A 14,284-nucleotide genomic window follows, 5' to 3' on the forward strand; every position below is an offset into this window, starting at 1 on the left:
TGCTAGGTTGGCAGGAGCAGGGACCGAGCAATAGGAGCTCACCCTATTGCAGGGATTCAAACCGCTGACCTTCTGATCGGCAAGTCCTAGGCTCTGTGGTTTAACCCACAGCGCCACCCACGTCCCAATAATAATAATAGTTAATAATAAAGCCATAAAACATCAAACATTAAAACTTCCCTAAGATTGGTGTGCTGAAAATAGCTTGCTATACAAAGGTAAGCTTTACACTTGTTGCCTCACCCCCTTTTGATACTGGCCCCAACCACTCCTGGCATGTGGCCCTTGGAAGGTTGCCTGGAACGGACGGTGGCCCCTGAACTGGAAAAGTTTCCCCCTTTCTGTGCTGCATCCTGAATTAGATTCCCTGCCCCCGATTCTTTTAACACTGAAATTGGGCTCTGCAAGTGGTAACACCCCCCCTTCCCACTTTCAGAAAATGGGTTGTTTGTTTCTGAACAGCGACAATGTTATCAGTTTTGTCATTTCGTAACAGAAGGAATGTTTATTTTAAAGCAGGTGCTCCATTCGCTGTGTGTGTTCCCAGCAAGGTAACCACCGCTGTGACCAGAGAGCTTCCTGCCCCCCTCTCCAAAAAACACCCCCCCCCCCAAATCTCTGCAAAGCCTTTTCGATTGTGTGGACAGGAAGGAAGAACGCTGTATGGCTCTCATCCTGTCTTTGAAGGCATAACTCTCCCTCCCAGCTGGAACAGCAGACTTAGCTATTCCTGTCCCCGCCACTCTCCACAATAATATAGTTTTATAAAGTCTCCAGGCTGTGAGGTTGCACATGAAATGCGGGTCGGGGTACACAGTTGCCAGACTCGGATCCTAAAGAAAAGCCATGCTTGCAATGAGGAAGCAGAACTTTTTGAAGCCAGGGTACTTTCTGACTACTGGGAAACTGGCCTGTGTGCCAAGATTTCCAGAAGAAGCTGCTTGGACTATTCCCTTCCTTTTCGCAGCAGCTGTTTCCACTCTGTATTTTAATGAGGAGGCTGAACTTCAGCCATGGGGGAAGGATTTCCCCCTAATGGCACCCCCTCCTGCGGCTAGTAGAGGGCTTTGCTTGCATTTCATGTTCTTTGCTTGCATTATGCAAATGCCTTTGACTGCGCACTTCCAAAAAAAGGAAAACACTGTGCTCTCCGTCAGTTGCATTCTGGATTACCAGCAATGTTGGGGTTTTCCCCTCCAACTTTCTGTGGACTCTTAATTTCGATGTGCCGTTGACCTTGCCAAGTGAGTATTTAAAACTTCCCAAGGTTTGAATTAGTCTTTTTTTAGAAAAAAGGTTATTCAGTGAAAATGGGATTTCCTCCGCATTTGAAGGCAGATTCAGTTGGAACTGTTGCATATAATCTTTCCGGCAAAGTTAACCCTTAAATCCCTACTGCCTTCTGTGGAGTCTTTCTAGTGCATTTAACAAGTTTTACTGGCAGAAGATAAACAGGGCTAAAGGGTAGATCATCAGCAGTTTGGTTTCTTTGTGTTGTAATGATGAAATGTGGATGCAAATCTGTTAAAGCCCACAGAGTAGCCAAGATTGCAGATGTTAATCTGGGGCTCAGGTTTCTTTGTGTAGTTAACGGTTTTATGTGCATTATTTGCTCACAGCCAAATCAGGTTTGGTTGCTTGTAGAGAAAGCTACTGGTGATGCAACCCTAAGTATACTTTCCCATGAGTAAGAACAGCTGAACATATGGGATACTTCTGAGGGAGCATGCATAGATCAGGCTGCACATACCTTCTGTAATTTCGTCAAACTTCATAGCCACTTAGTAGATATTTTATTCCTTTGTTTACCATGTCGGAGCAAAACTGAGAAAACGGTGGAAGCAGCGATTCTCTTTCATGATAGTTCTAGAGTGCATTAGCTAAATTCAGCAAATAGCAAAATACTCCCTAGAGAATATTGAGAAGCAGCTCAGTCATTCTCCTTTTGTTGTTGTCTTGCAGTTGATGTGTATATTGATGAAAGAGGGATTTTGAAAAGGGACAACTTTGATATTCTACGTTTTAATAATTTGGAAAACATTCCTGATGGATACTTTTCTCAAAAACTCAATTTCTGTAGGATTATGTACCACTCTTTCAACCAAATTGCAGCGTGCGTCATTTGCAGCAGGAAAAAAATGTGTAGGCGTCTGGTTTGAAACCCTTTTGATTTCCCCCGCACCAAACCCCACCACCACTTTACATAAAAGTCATTGCATATGAGAATTATGAAGCAATGCAGGGAAGTGCCATATGTTCAGTTTAGTTTACAGCTATTTTAAAATTATCACCCTTCCCACACACAAATCCATTGCTCGAAGTGTAATGTGTCGGACCCCAACTCTGCAAAATTTCCAGACTGGTGGTGATGCCTGAATGTGGCAGCAAACATGTTGATGTGGTTGTTTGAAGAGCTGGAGGAAAGAGGTAGCAGATGGATAGGGATGGCATTGGTACTGGAACCAGAAAGGTAGTGCTGCTCCTTTGTGGTCCCCTGTGGCCCTATAAGACTCACTTTTTCCCTCCTAAAAAGTAAGGGGAAATGTGTGTGCTTCTTATGGAGCGAATGCAGGCTGCGCAGCTATCCCAGAAGCCAGAACAGCAAGAGGGATTGCTGCTTTCACTGCGCAGCGATCCCTCTTGCTGTTCTGGCTTCTGAGATTCAGAATATTTTTTTTCTTGTTTTCCTCCTCCAAAAACTTGTGGTCTGGTGCGTCTTATAGAGCGAAAAATATGGTATAATATTCAGAGTGCCAAGCACGCTTCTGTTCTCTTCAACACTGATCTAAATTAAGGGCCAAACCAGACATAATGTTGAACATGGCTTTGCATTTACAGTGGTACCTTGGTTTATGAACTTAATCCGTTCCAGAGGTCCGTTCTTAAACTGCAACCGTTCTTAAACCGAGGCGCGCTTTCCCTAATGAGGCCTCCCGGCGCCGGTGCCCGTCCACTGTTCGGATTCCGTTCTTAGACTGAGGTAAAGTTCTTAAACCAAGACACTAGTTCCGGTTTTGCAGAGTTCCACTTGCTATGACCCCAGTAGTGCTAAGCCTTTCCAACAGCTGTTATTTGCATTTAACGCAAGCACATTTGAAATCGTATCTGGTTTAGCCTTGAGGGTAAGTTGGTTGAAAGGGATTTTAGTTCGAGGGTTCCAAATGTCTTGTTGCATCTGCTTCGATGGGAATGAAAATATGGTCCTATTCCATCCGGAAAAACACCGCTAACTAGCAAGTAAATGTAGGCAGGCATATTTGAGTGAGGCGTGTCCTATACTTGCAGCAAGTAAGGCAATGTGCTACTGCATCTGAGAAAAACAACATTTTGGCTATTTCTGCACCGCATCGCTGACTCTCGCATGAGTTGTCCTTGGTGCATACAAAGTTTCTTTCTCCTAATGTCTAATAATAATAATAATAAATTTTATTTATATCCCGCCCTCCCCAGCCGAAGCCGGGCTCAGGGCGGCTAACAACAATCAAATAATCCAACCATCAAATAATCCAACATTCTAAAAACATTTCATTATAAAAATTAATTAAAATCAAATTAATGGCAACCGTTGAGCAAAATTCTGTGCAGGTTGCCAGAGGAGGGAGTCAGACTGGGCCCTGACCAAAGGCCTGGTGGAACAGCTCTGTCTTGCAGGCCCTGCGGAAAGATGTCAAGTCCCGCAGGGCCCTGGTCTCTTGTGACAGAGCGTTCCACCAGATCGGAGCCACAGCCGAAAAGGCCCTGGCTCTAGTTGAGGTCTAGCCCAGAATGGCCTGATCTGACCTGCAGCAAGTTCTTCAAGTTCTCAAGCAGAAAACAAAACTCCAGTATCGAAGCACCATTATACAAATAAATGGCACAACCACAACTACTGTTTCACAGGTCTGGGTTGCATCACCTCAAAAAGGATATCTTTGGGGAAGGTTCAGGGGGGAAAGCAGGCAAAATTATAAAGGGGATGTAACTTCTTCCCTCTGAGGAAAAATTAGAAATTTGGTTCTTTTTAATTTAAGAGAAAAGGCAAAAAAGAGGTGAAGTGATGGAAGTTCGTAAAATTTTCTCCTCAGTGCTAGAAGTCAAGGACATAGAATGAAACTGAATATTGGAAGACTGAGCGAAGACCAAAAGGAAGTACAGTGGTACCTCAGGTTACATACGCTTCAGGTTACATACACTTCAGGTTACAGACTCCGCTAGAAAAAGTGCTTCAGGTTAAGAACTTTGCTTCAGGATGAGAATAGAAATTGCGCAGCGGCGGCAGCAGGAGGCCCCATTAGCTAAAGTGGTGCTTCAGGTTAAGAACAGTTTCAGGTTAAGAACGGACCTCCGGAACGATTTAAGTACTTAACCTGAGGTACCACTGTACTTATTCCTGCAGCGCACAGTTAAAACTATGGCATTGGCTTTCATGAGATGACCACCAATTTGAACAGGGTTTAAAAGAGGGGAGTGCTGTTGCTCACAAGTTCTGCTTTCCAGGCTTCTCCTGGGCATCTAGATGCCAGGGAGTGGGCAGAGGAGGAAATGGTGAAGACCCCCTCCCCATCCTGACCCCTCCAAGGAAGAAGAAGGCAGTATAGATTTACAACAGGGGTTTGAGGGAGGTGGCAGCTCAGAGGCAGATGAGGGGGAAAGTAGGGAAATCATGAGAGAGCCAGAACAACACCCAGCTGACATGTTGTCATTAGAAAGCATTCCATCTCCCAGAACCCGGCAAGCCTTAAAAGTAGGAGAGCAAAGAGCTCAAAGACAGAGGGCACTTAGCAGCACCTGCAGAGGAGGTGATGATGATATTGAAGAATGAGGAGGTGAGAGAGATAGGGGGTGGAGAGTCACTTGGGACAATGCTGTGGCGTTTGCCCGTTCTTCTGAAAATGCCTATACAGTGGTACCTCGGGTTACATACGCTTCAGGTTACAGACTCTGCTAATCCAGAAATAGTGCTTCAGGTTAAGAACTTTGCTTCAGGATGAGAACAGAAATTGTGCTCCGGCGGCGCGGTGGCAGCAGGAGGCCCCATTAGCTAAAGTGGTGCTTCAGGTTAAGAACAGTTTCAGGTTAAGAATGGACCTCCGGAATGAATTAAGGACTTAACCTGAGGTACCACTGTACAGGGGGAGAGAAAGAGTTAATAGGAAGACCAGTAGAAAAGCCAGAGGCGGAGCCTACCTGATTATAAAAGGGCTTAGCCTGAGGTTTAGATAGATGGTTGGTTGGTTGGTTGGTTGGGAAAAGGCAGTTGGGAAAGCAATTGGCAGACAGATGGAAATAGACAGTTAGTGCAGTTGGTTCTTGTGTGAGGGGAGGTAGAAGAGTTAGAGCCAGGATAAAATAAAGACTTAAGAGGGTAAAGGGTAACAGCATTTCGAATGCATTGAAAGTTTATAATACAATAAACTACAATCTTCATTGTTAACCTGAGAACCTGACTAAGTGATTTACCGGGGAGAACCTGGTTGGTGGCTGCGGATTAGTGGTGTACGGGTCAATAGTCCGTGAGACGACCGGGGGCTCCGTACGAACACCATTATCCAAGAGGCTGGCTTCTATAGCCTCTCTCTGTAAAGTTGGAAATAAAAAAGGACTGTAAAAACTTTTCCTTTTCTTTATATTTTCCTGGGCAACCAGCTGGGAGCCGCTGACATCGTTCTGACACTAGTTGGCCCCTGTAAGAACAGAATGCTGGAGTAGATGGGCCCTTGGTCTGTTCCAGCAGGGCTCTTAAGACATCTTAGCAAGTCTGCTCAGAGTTAAATAGCATCTGTAAATCATTTTCAGATAATTCTCCTTCAAAGTTTTCCCCAAAGATTAAAACTAAAATTACAGATTAAATTTAATTTAATTAAAGATTAAAAGTAAAATACATTCTTAACTAGTCCTGGCATATTGTGAAGCCATGGATGAGACTTTTTGAGCAATACCAGCAAGATAGCTTTGTGTTCCCTGCTTTCGATATCATTGAATTGGAGAAAGTGCAATTAAACTGATGAGCAGTAGCTTTAGGACAGAAAAGGCAGCCATTCTTCACACAGTGTATTGCCAAAAATGTAGCGATGGCTTATAAGACTTTTTTACATTGGGGGAAAAACACCAAATGATTAGGCTACTTCAAGGAGGATAAGCCTAGTTTAAAATGGGAGCTCAAATCTCATTTCTTTTCTCCTCTCCCCACTGAAATCTGGCTCGGCTTCCTGCTGTTCTTTGTATACCGTTAAACAGTTTGTAAGTTTATTATTGTAGCCAAAGGCCATGACAAACTTTGTCGCAATAGTATTAATAAAATGATGCCGAACATCCACCCATAATATGCGCCAACATCCGTGATGTTCGAGAGGTTACCAGGAGCACCAACAAACTCAAATCCTTTATGATTTCAAAGTAAACCTTCAAATGTCAACAACAACTTATAGGAATTTTATCTAACGCCTTTACCTGTCCCGCCCCCCCCCAGCCAGTTCTTAGGGGGCCACTTTGTCTGTTATTGTCACTCAAAAGAAACTATACCATTTCTGCTGGGGTGTGCATGCTTCCTTATGTGAACAAAAGTTTCAGAAAGTGATCTCTTGGGTCTCTACTGGGAGTGGCCTCCATGACCATACAACACCGGTCCTGAAAGACCTACTGTATTTTCCGCTCTATAAGACGCACCAGACCACAAAACGCACCTAGTTTTTGGAGGAGGAAAACAAGAAAAAAAATATTCTGAACCTCAGAAGCCAGAACAGCAAGAGGGATCGCTGCGCAGTGAAAGCAGCAATCCCTCTTGCTGTTCTGGCTTCTGGGATAGCTGCGCAGCCTGCATTCGCTCCATAAGACACACACACACATTTCCCCTTACTTTTCAGGAGGGAAAAAGTGAGTCTTATAGAGCAAAAAATACGGTACATTGGCTCCCAGTACATTTTCGAGCACAATTCAAAGTGTTGGAGCTGACCTTTAAAGCCCTAAACGGCCTCGGTCCTGTATACCTGAAAGAGAGTCTCCACCCCCATCGTTCAGCCCAGACACTGAGGTCCAACACCGAGGGCCTTTTGACGGTTCCCTCATTGCGAGAAGTGAGGTTACAGGGAACTAGGCAGAGGGCCTTCTCGGTAGTGGAATGCCCTCCCAACAGATGTCAAGGAAATAAACAACTCTGACTTTTAGAAGACATCTGAAGGCAGCCCTGTATCAACATTTTTAATGTTTCATGTTTTATCGTGTTTTTAATATTCTGTTGGTGGCCACCCAGAGTGGCTGGGGAAACACAGCCAGGTGGGTGGGGTATAAATAATAAATTATTATTATTATTATTATTTATTTATTCCACCTGAGGTTGATCACAAATACAAAATCTGCCCGTTATTTGGGTCCTTGTTGTGGTGACCATCCAAGACTGCAGTGGGCATCGCTTCGAAACAGCTCAATAAAGGCATTTCTTAAGGACACTGGCAAGAGTTTGGCCAGATAACTAGCTCTAAAATGCTCTGTTTACAAGAGTGGATACCAAGGGGAAATTTTGGTGTTCTTTGTAAATTCTACTTTGGATTGGGGGGGGGGGGTCAAGATTGCAAGTGGAACGGGATCTGAGATTAGAAGCAAGGGAGAAGAGACTGGAGGTCATGAGGAAAAATTAGGATCAGGCGTTAGGAAATAGGGAGAAAATTTGATTGGCGTCTGAATGACTGGCCTAACTTGAAATCGCACAAAAGGGCATAATGTATCTTTCCTCAACCTATTTTTAGAAGTCAGTTAAAGTTTAGGAAGCAGAAAATCTAGGCAGACCGAGTTAGCACAAACTGTCCCTTTGCTGCTTTCGCTTGGCTATGGTTCTTAGCAGATATACAGTGAGATGTGTTCTGAAATGATTCCCCCTGCTTCTTCTTGGTCATCGTCTGTCTGGAACCAGAAAGTGGACTTATTTGATGTCTTCTTGCTTTAGTTTCTGGAACCCCTCCTATCTGGAGCAGAATACTCAGGCTGTAATGAAGTCCTCTTATTGCTAGGTGTTCATTACCTTTGGTGCAACAGTTTGCCAAAGAGCATGGTCATGACTAGGGAAATCATAGGTAAAGGTAAAGGGACCCCTGACTGTTAGGTCCAGTCGTGACCAACTCTGGGGTTGTGGTGCTCATCTTGCAGCTTCCGGGTCATGTGGCCAGCATGACTAAGCCGCTTCTGGTGAACCAGAGCAGTGCACGGAAACGGTGTTTACCTTCCCGCTGGAGCGGTACCTATTTATCTACTTGCACTTTGATGTGCTTTCGAACTGCTAGGTTGGCAGGAGCTCGGACCGAGCATCGGGAGCTCACCCCGTCGCGGGGATTCGAACCGCCAACCTTCTGATCGGTAAGCCCTAGGCTCAGTGGTTTAGACCACAGCACCACTCACGTCCCATAGGGAAATCACAGAATTGCAGAATTGGAAGGGAACACAAGGGTCATGTAGGCCAACCCCCAGAAATGCAGGGATCTGTTGCCCAACGTGGAACTTGAACCCACAACCCAGAGATTAAGAGTTTTGCACACTACCGACTGAGCTATCCTAGGACCGTGCATGAAGTTTGTTTTTTATTAAATTGCTTTTGGAGTATCATGTAATTCACTATTCCATGCCCTTGCTGAAATGAGTGTACAATGAGTGAGATTCTGCAAGGATTATGATGCTGTATTATTTTCAAAATATTTTTTCTTGGGGGTTTTTTTTGGGGGGGGGGTAATAAATCCTGCCATGGAATCTCCTTTTCACATACACATATATTGCATGTCTGCAAAATGATGTAAAATCTGTAACCTGATTACTGGTTATGTGGCTGGAAGTCAAGTTACAAAACATGCATCGGGTTTTTTAAAAAAAGCAATTATGAAATCTTATGAAGGCGCAAGGGAATTATGAAAGCAAAAGAGCTGCGAAGGAGGACCAGTTGAATAACTGGTGCAAAATGAATGAAGCGGGCCGACGCCACAAATGATTATATCCCCAGTCATGACCTCTTGCTATATTGACGGTTGTTAAGTACCTGAGCCATTATATATGGTGAGATGTGTTGCAACTAGCTCATAGGAAAGCTGCGCAAGATTATGTCAATTGGCTGCCAGCCTTGATTTGACCATGCTGTCTATCACAAGGCCAGTGGCGAATGACAGGTGCACACATTGCAGCGCGTCCGTCTTCCAGCGTCCCAGGGCATTCCATTGCAGATCCTGCTAAAGTTCAGGAGGATATGCAGATCTCTCTCTAAATGCCACACGCATTCTGGAGGATAATTAAGCAGGACTTCCCTACCTAAACGAACCACTTTCCCCCTCTTCCTGCTGACAGCTAGAAGCTTCTATTAATGTGCCACAATGTTGGTTGGGGAGATGTCTCTATGCAGCTCAGAGCGTTGGGACCCGGGCAGAAGCATACCCAAGGATACGCAATTCCTCTCACCAACCTTTCTTGTCAAGAGATCGCTTACCAAGCAACAAAGCTGCTGCTATATTAGGGACCAAAGAATGTGGCCGAAGGGCTCTCCACAAAACCGCGTACCAAAGAGCTAACCCTGCAACTATTTATTCCCAAATAAAAGTTGTTGTTGAATGGAATCGCAGTAGTTGCCAAAGACCTTCTTAATAGGAAGACCAGTTTGCAAACTTCTCAATGCCTGCTAAAAACCTGTTTGTTCAGGCGTGTCCCTTTATTACGTACATTTGTTCTTTAAACAGCTGATTTTATCTGTATTTTGATAACTTTATTGTGTTTACTCTTTCAAGGTCTATTTTCGACGATAATTTAAAATGAATATTTTATGCCATTTTATGTAAACTGCCTAATGGCTTTTATTTTTATTTTATTAAGCATTGTATAAATCTTGTTAAACAAACAACTAAATAAAATTTCTGCTTCAGTCCGCCAGGGAATGGCAGGGATGGTATTAGCAATCATGCTAATTAAATCCCAGCATAGAACCCAAACCAAATTTGCACCTTGGACCTGCAGTTAGTTCCACCTAGGTTGACACCCATAATCCAGACCCTTTTCAGGAAAATCTGCTGAAGAATTGTTGAGTTAAAGCAGTTCAAAAATGTTGTATTGAGGCGTGATAGTCTTGTATTTACCAACTCCCCTCCCCCCTCCTCACTCAGAACATATAATAATAATAATATAAGATCGATAATGGGGCTTGTTATGCAGCCCAGGAAAAAGGAGACAAAAGGTTTCATTTATGGAAACCACTGCAAAGAATGTTGATTTTGACAGACTCAAAACTACAATGCTGTTCCTTCGAGATAACGGGAAGGTGAAAACATTGCAAAGGCAAGTGTTGTTTTTTCCATCTTGGAGTCGCTTCTGAGGTAGAGCAACTTAGCTTCTAGTTAAAGAAGAACTGAGGAGGGACATCTCATCCCTTGTCTCTGTTCATGTCGGCTCCCTCGGCCAGTAAAGCGAGATGAGCGCCGCAACCCCAGAGTCGTTCACAACTGGACTTAACTGTCAGGGGTCCTTTACATTTACCTTTTTAGAAACAGAACATCAAGAATCCTTTAACAGCTTCTCCACTCATCATGAAAGAAAGAGATAACCAGCTTCTTGTGTCGTGGACTTGAGGCAAGCACCCATGTTTCAGTATTCAGAAGTGAAGGCACGTTGTTATCTTACTGCACACCTATCCACAACAATAGCATCATAGAATTGTAGAGTCCAACCCTCTGCAATGCAGGAATCTCAGCTAAAGCATCCATGACAGATGCCCACCCAGCCTCTCCTTCAAAACCTCCTGAAGGAGCGTCTCCAAACCCATCGTTCTACCCAGACACTGAGGTCCAGCGCCAAGGGCCTTCTGGTGGTTCCCTCACTGTGAGAAGCCAAGTTACAGGGAACCAGGCAGAGGGCCTTCTCGGTAGTGGTGCCCTCCCTGTGGAACGCCCTCCAACCAGATGTCAAAGAGAACAACAACTACCAGACTTTTAGAAGACATCTGAAGGCAGCCCTGTTTAGGAAAGCTCTTAATGTCTGATGCATTACTGTATTTTACTATTTTGTTGGAAGCTGCCCAGAGTGGCTGGGGAAGCCCAGCCAGATGGGCAGGGTATAAATAATAAATTGTTATTATTAATAACAATTACTCCAAGGAAGGAGAGAGTCCACTAACTTCTGAGGGACTTCTTTCCACTGTCGAACTGCTCTTACTGTCAGAAAGTTCTTCTTGGTGTTTTGTCAGAATCTCCTTTCTTGTAAGTTGAAGCCATTGGTTCAGGCCCTACCCTCCGGAGCAGGAGAAAACAAGCTTGTTTCCTCTTCCATGTGACAGCCTTGAGATATTTGAAGATAGGTAAAGGTAAAGGTAAAGGGACCCCTGACCATTAGGCCCAGTCGTGACTGACTCTGGGGTTGCGGCGCTCATTTCGCTTTATTGGCCGAGGGAGCTGGCGTACAGCTTCCGGGTCATGTGGCCAGCATGACTAACCTGCTTCTGGCGAACCAGAGCAGCGCACGGAAACGCCGTTTACCTTCCCGTCGCAGTGGTACCTATTTATCTACTTGCACTGGTGTGCTTTCGAACTGCTAGGTTGGCAGGAGCAGGGACCGAGCAACGGGAGTTCACCCCGTTGCGGGGATTCGAACCGCCGACATTCTGATCGGCAAGTCCTAGGCTCAGTGGTTTAACCCACAGCATCACCCGCGTCCCTTTTGAAGGTGGAAACACTCTATTTTTCTGTGTGAGCAGCCTCCTTCCACTGTCTTTAGTGGCAGTTGGAGACTGATCTCCTCATTCATGGTGCCCCAGTTATGGAATAATCTTCCGGGGGTGGGGTGGGGTGTCTCACCTGGCACCTAATTTGTTGCCACTTTGGTTTCTGGTTAACACATTTCTTAGGCATTCAAATACATGTTTCATCTCTGATATTGGTTTATGCTGTTCTGCCAGTGCTGTTTCCGTTCTCCTCCTGCTGCATCAAAATTCTGCTGCATCTTGCCTCATGGTGCAGCCACCTCTAAACGTACACTAAAGGACATTACTCACTCTGGTCTTGTATACACCAGTGGCCAAAATTGTGGAAACCTTTAGGGAAAAGTGTGTTTCTGAGGTTTGATGGCTCATAACACCATTTCTTTTTTGGGTGGAGAGTAATACCATAAAATTATATATCAGTGGAAAGATAATTTAATGAAGAATGTAATACAACAAAGTTTGTTCAATTATCTGGACAGTGGTACCTCAGGTTAAGTACTTAATTTGTTCTGGAGGTCCGTTCTTAACCTGAAATTGTTCTTAACCTGAAGCACCACCTTAGCTAATGGGGCCTCCTGCTGCTGACGCGCCGCCGGAGAACGATTTCTATTCTCATCTTGAAGCAAAGTTCTTAACCTGAAGCACTATTTCTGAGTTAGCAGAGTGTGTAACCTGAAGCATATGTAACCCGAGGTACCACTGTATTCTATCAAAGGTTATAGCCAAATCACCAGAAAAAAGGAAGCACAGCTTGCTTAGGTTGATATGCAGTATTCATTTGAATGTAGCCAATGAGCATGAGTGTTTAGAGAGCCAATCAGGTGTTAAAAAGGTAAAGGACCCTGACAGGTAAGTCCAGTCGTGAATGACTCTGGGGTTGCGGCGCTCATCTTGCTTTACTGGGTGAGGGAGCCGATGTTTGTCTACAGACAGTTTTTCTGGGTCATGTGGCCAGCATGACTAAGACTCTGGTGAAACCAGAGCAGCGCACGGAAATGCCGTTTACCTTCCCGCCACAGCGGTACCTATTTATCTACTTGCACTGGTATGCTTTCAAACTGCTAGGTTGGCAGGAGCTGGGACCGAGCAACGGAAGCTCACCCAGTCATGGGGATTCGAACTGCCGACCTTCCGATCAGCAAGCCCTAGGCTCAGTGGTTTAGACCACAGCACCACCCACATTATGAGCCATCAAACCTCGGAAATACACTTTCCCCAAAAGGTTTCCACAATTTTTGCTGTGTGTGTGTGTGTGTGTGTGTGTGTGGAAAACCACATACACAAAAATGGTCCTGAAATATTCAGGAAGGAACCCTTGCTTCTGCTAACAACTGTTTGCATCTTATTCTCTGAGAGCGGGCGTGGGAATAGAAGGGAACCAGCCATTACTGACCTGTTTGACATGCAGCTGTGAGAAATTTGATGGATGGCTGCATGGGAGCAAATGGTGCTTTGCAATAAATGTTTGAGCTTGACAGGAACCCGTTAGTCAAAGTTACGGTACTACTCTAGACCTTGATGCTTCACGTTGCTTTATTACCACTCTGTGTAGTGTAGCTCCATTTTTATTGATCACAGACCCTCAGCACCAAGTTAGGAAAGCACAATGCTTTTTGCTTTTATTTTTCTTGATTTTCATTCTTCGGCCGTGAATGTTCAAACAGGAAATATAGCCGGAAGAAGGGAGCTCACCCATTGCTGTTTCTTTGGGAAGCACATCTTGTGCTTTTAAGAATTGTGTGGCGGATAATGAGAGGCGAAACTAGAAGTAGCCCTGGACTTTTTGAAATAATTCTGTGCTGATTTCTGAGGCCATCTCTCTGACTGAAGTGTACTTTAGTTTGTTGCTTGTGGGCTCCCCAGGGACATCACAAAGGCCACAGAGACTAGAAAATGCTGGACTTCTTTAATCTCTGGGGAAAGCTTTGGAAGATAAATCTGAAAGTTTACAGCATGTTATTCTTCGAAAGAGAACTACTTGAAAATGGTATTTAACTCCGAGCAGGCTAGCTAAGATGTATAAGACTAAATCAGATAAGTGCTGGAGATGCAATGAGGTTGAGGGAACGTTCTTTCCTATGTGGTGGACCTGTAAAAGGGTAAAAGAGTATTGGGAAATAATCCATAATAAATTGAAAAACATGTTTAGAAGCACTTTTCCAAAAAAAAAGAGTCCTTTTCGTTGGGGATCATTCAGAGGGAAATTCCCAGGTGTCAAAAAAGACTATTTATGTATGTCACCACTGCGGCCCGTGTTTTGTTAGCCCAAAAATGGAAAATGAGCGAGGTCCCAACTAAAGAAGAATGGCAACTTAAACTGATGGAATATGCATAGATTGTGGATCTAACCTATAGAATAAGAGAACAAGAACATACGTTTAAAGAAGATTGGGAAATGTTTCTTGAATATATGTGGGTGGGGAATTGTGTACGCTTGAAAACACTGGCAGCATTCAGATAAATTCAACAGTGTAAACACGTTTTGATGGATGTATTAATGGAATACTGAATGGTTTAGTTTATGTAAAATCTGCAGGGATTTATGATATGCAAAATGAACCATGGAAAGAGAAGAAGGGGAGTCATTGACAT

The 14,284-nt window shown here is 44.2% G+C and overlaps 1 protein-coding gene across 2 annotated transcripts in view; it reads left to right on the forward strand.

Annotated features, from left to right (window-relative positions):
• Positions 1-14,284, forward strand: part of SORBS1 (sorbin and SH3 domain containing 1) — a 201,964-nt gene that overhangs the window by 46,825 nt on the left and 140,855 nt on the right. The window contains exon 1 of one of the 2 annotated variants that reach the window (XM_081005394.1): positions 1,058-1,244. The exons of the other annotated variant lie outside the window; for it this stretch is intronic. The gene's annotated coding sequence lies outside the window, so the exon portion shown is untranslated. Of the gene's footprint in view, positions 1-1,057; positions 1,245-14,284 lie in introns of those variants that run through there. 2 annotated transcript variants of the gene reach the window in all.

The sequence above is a fragment of the Podarcis pityusensis genome (genome assembly GCF_964106645.2).
Source record: "Podarcis pityusensis genome assembly, chromosome: 5".
Taxonomy (NCBI): Eukaryota; Metazoa; Chordata; class Lepidosauria; order Squamata; family Lacertidae; genus Podarcis; species Podarcis pityusensis.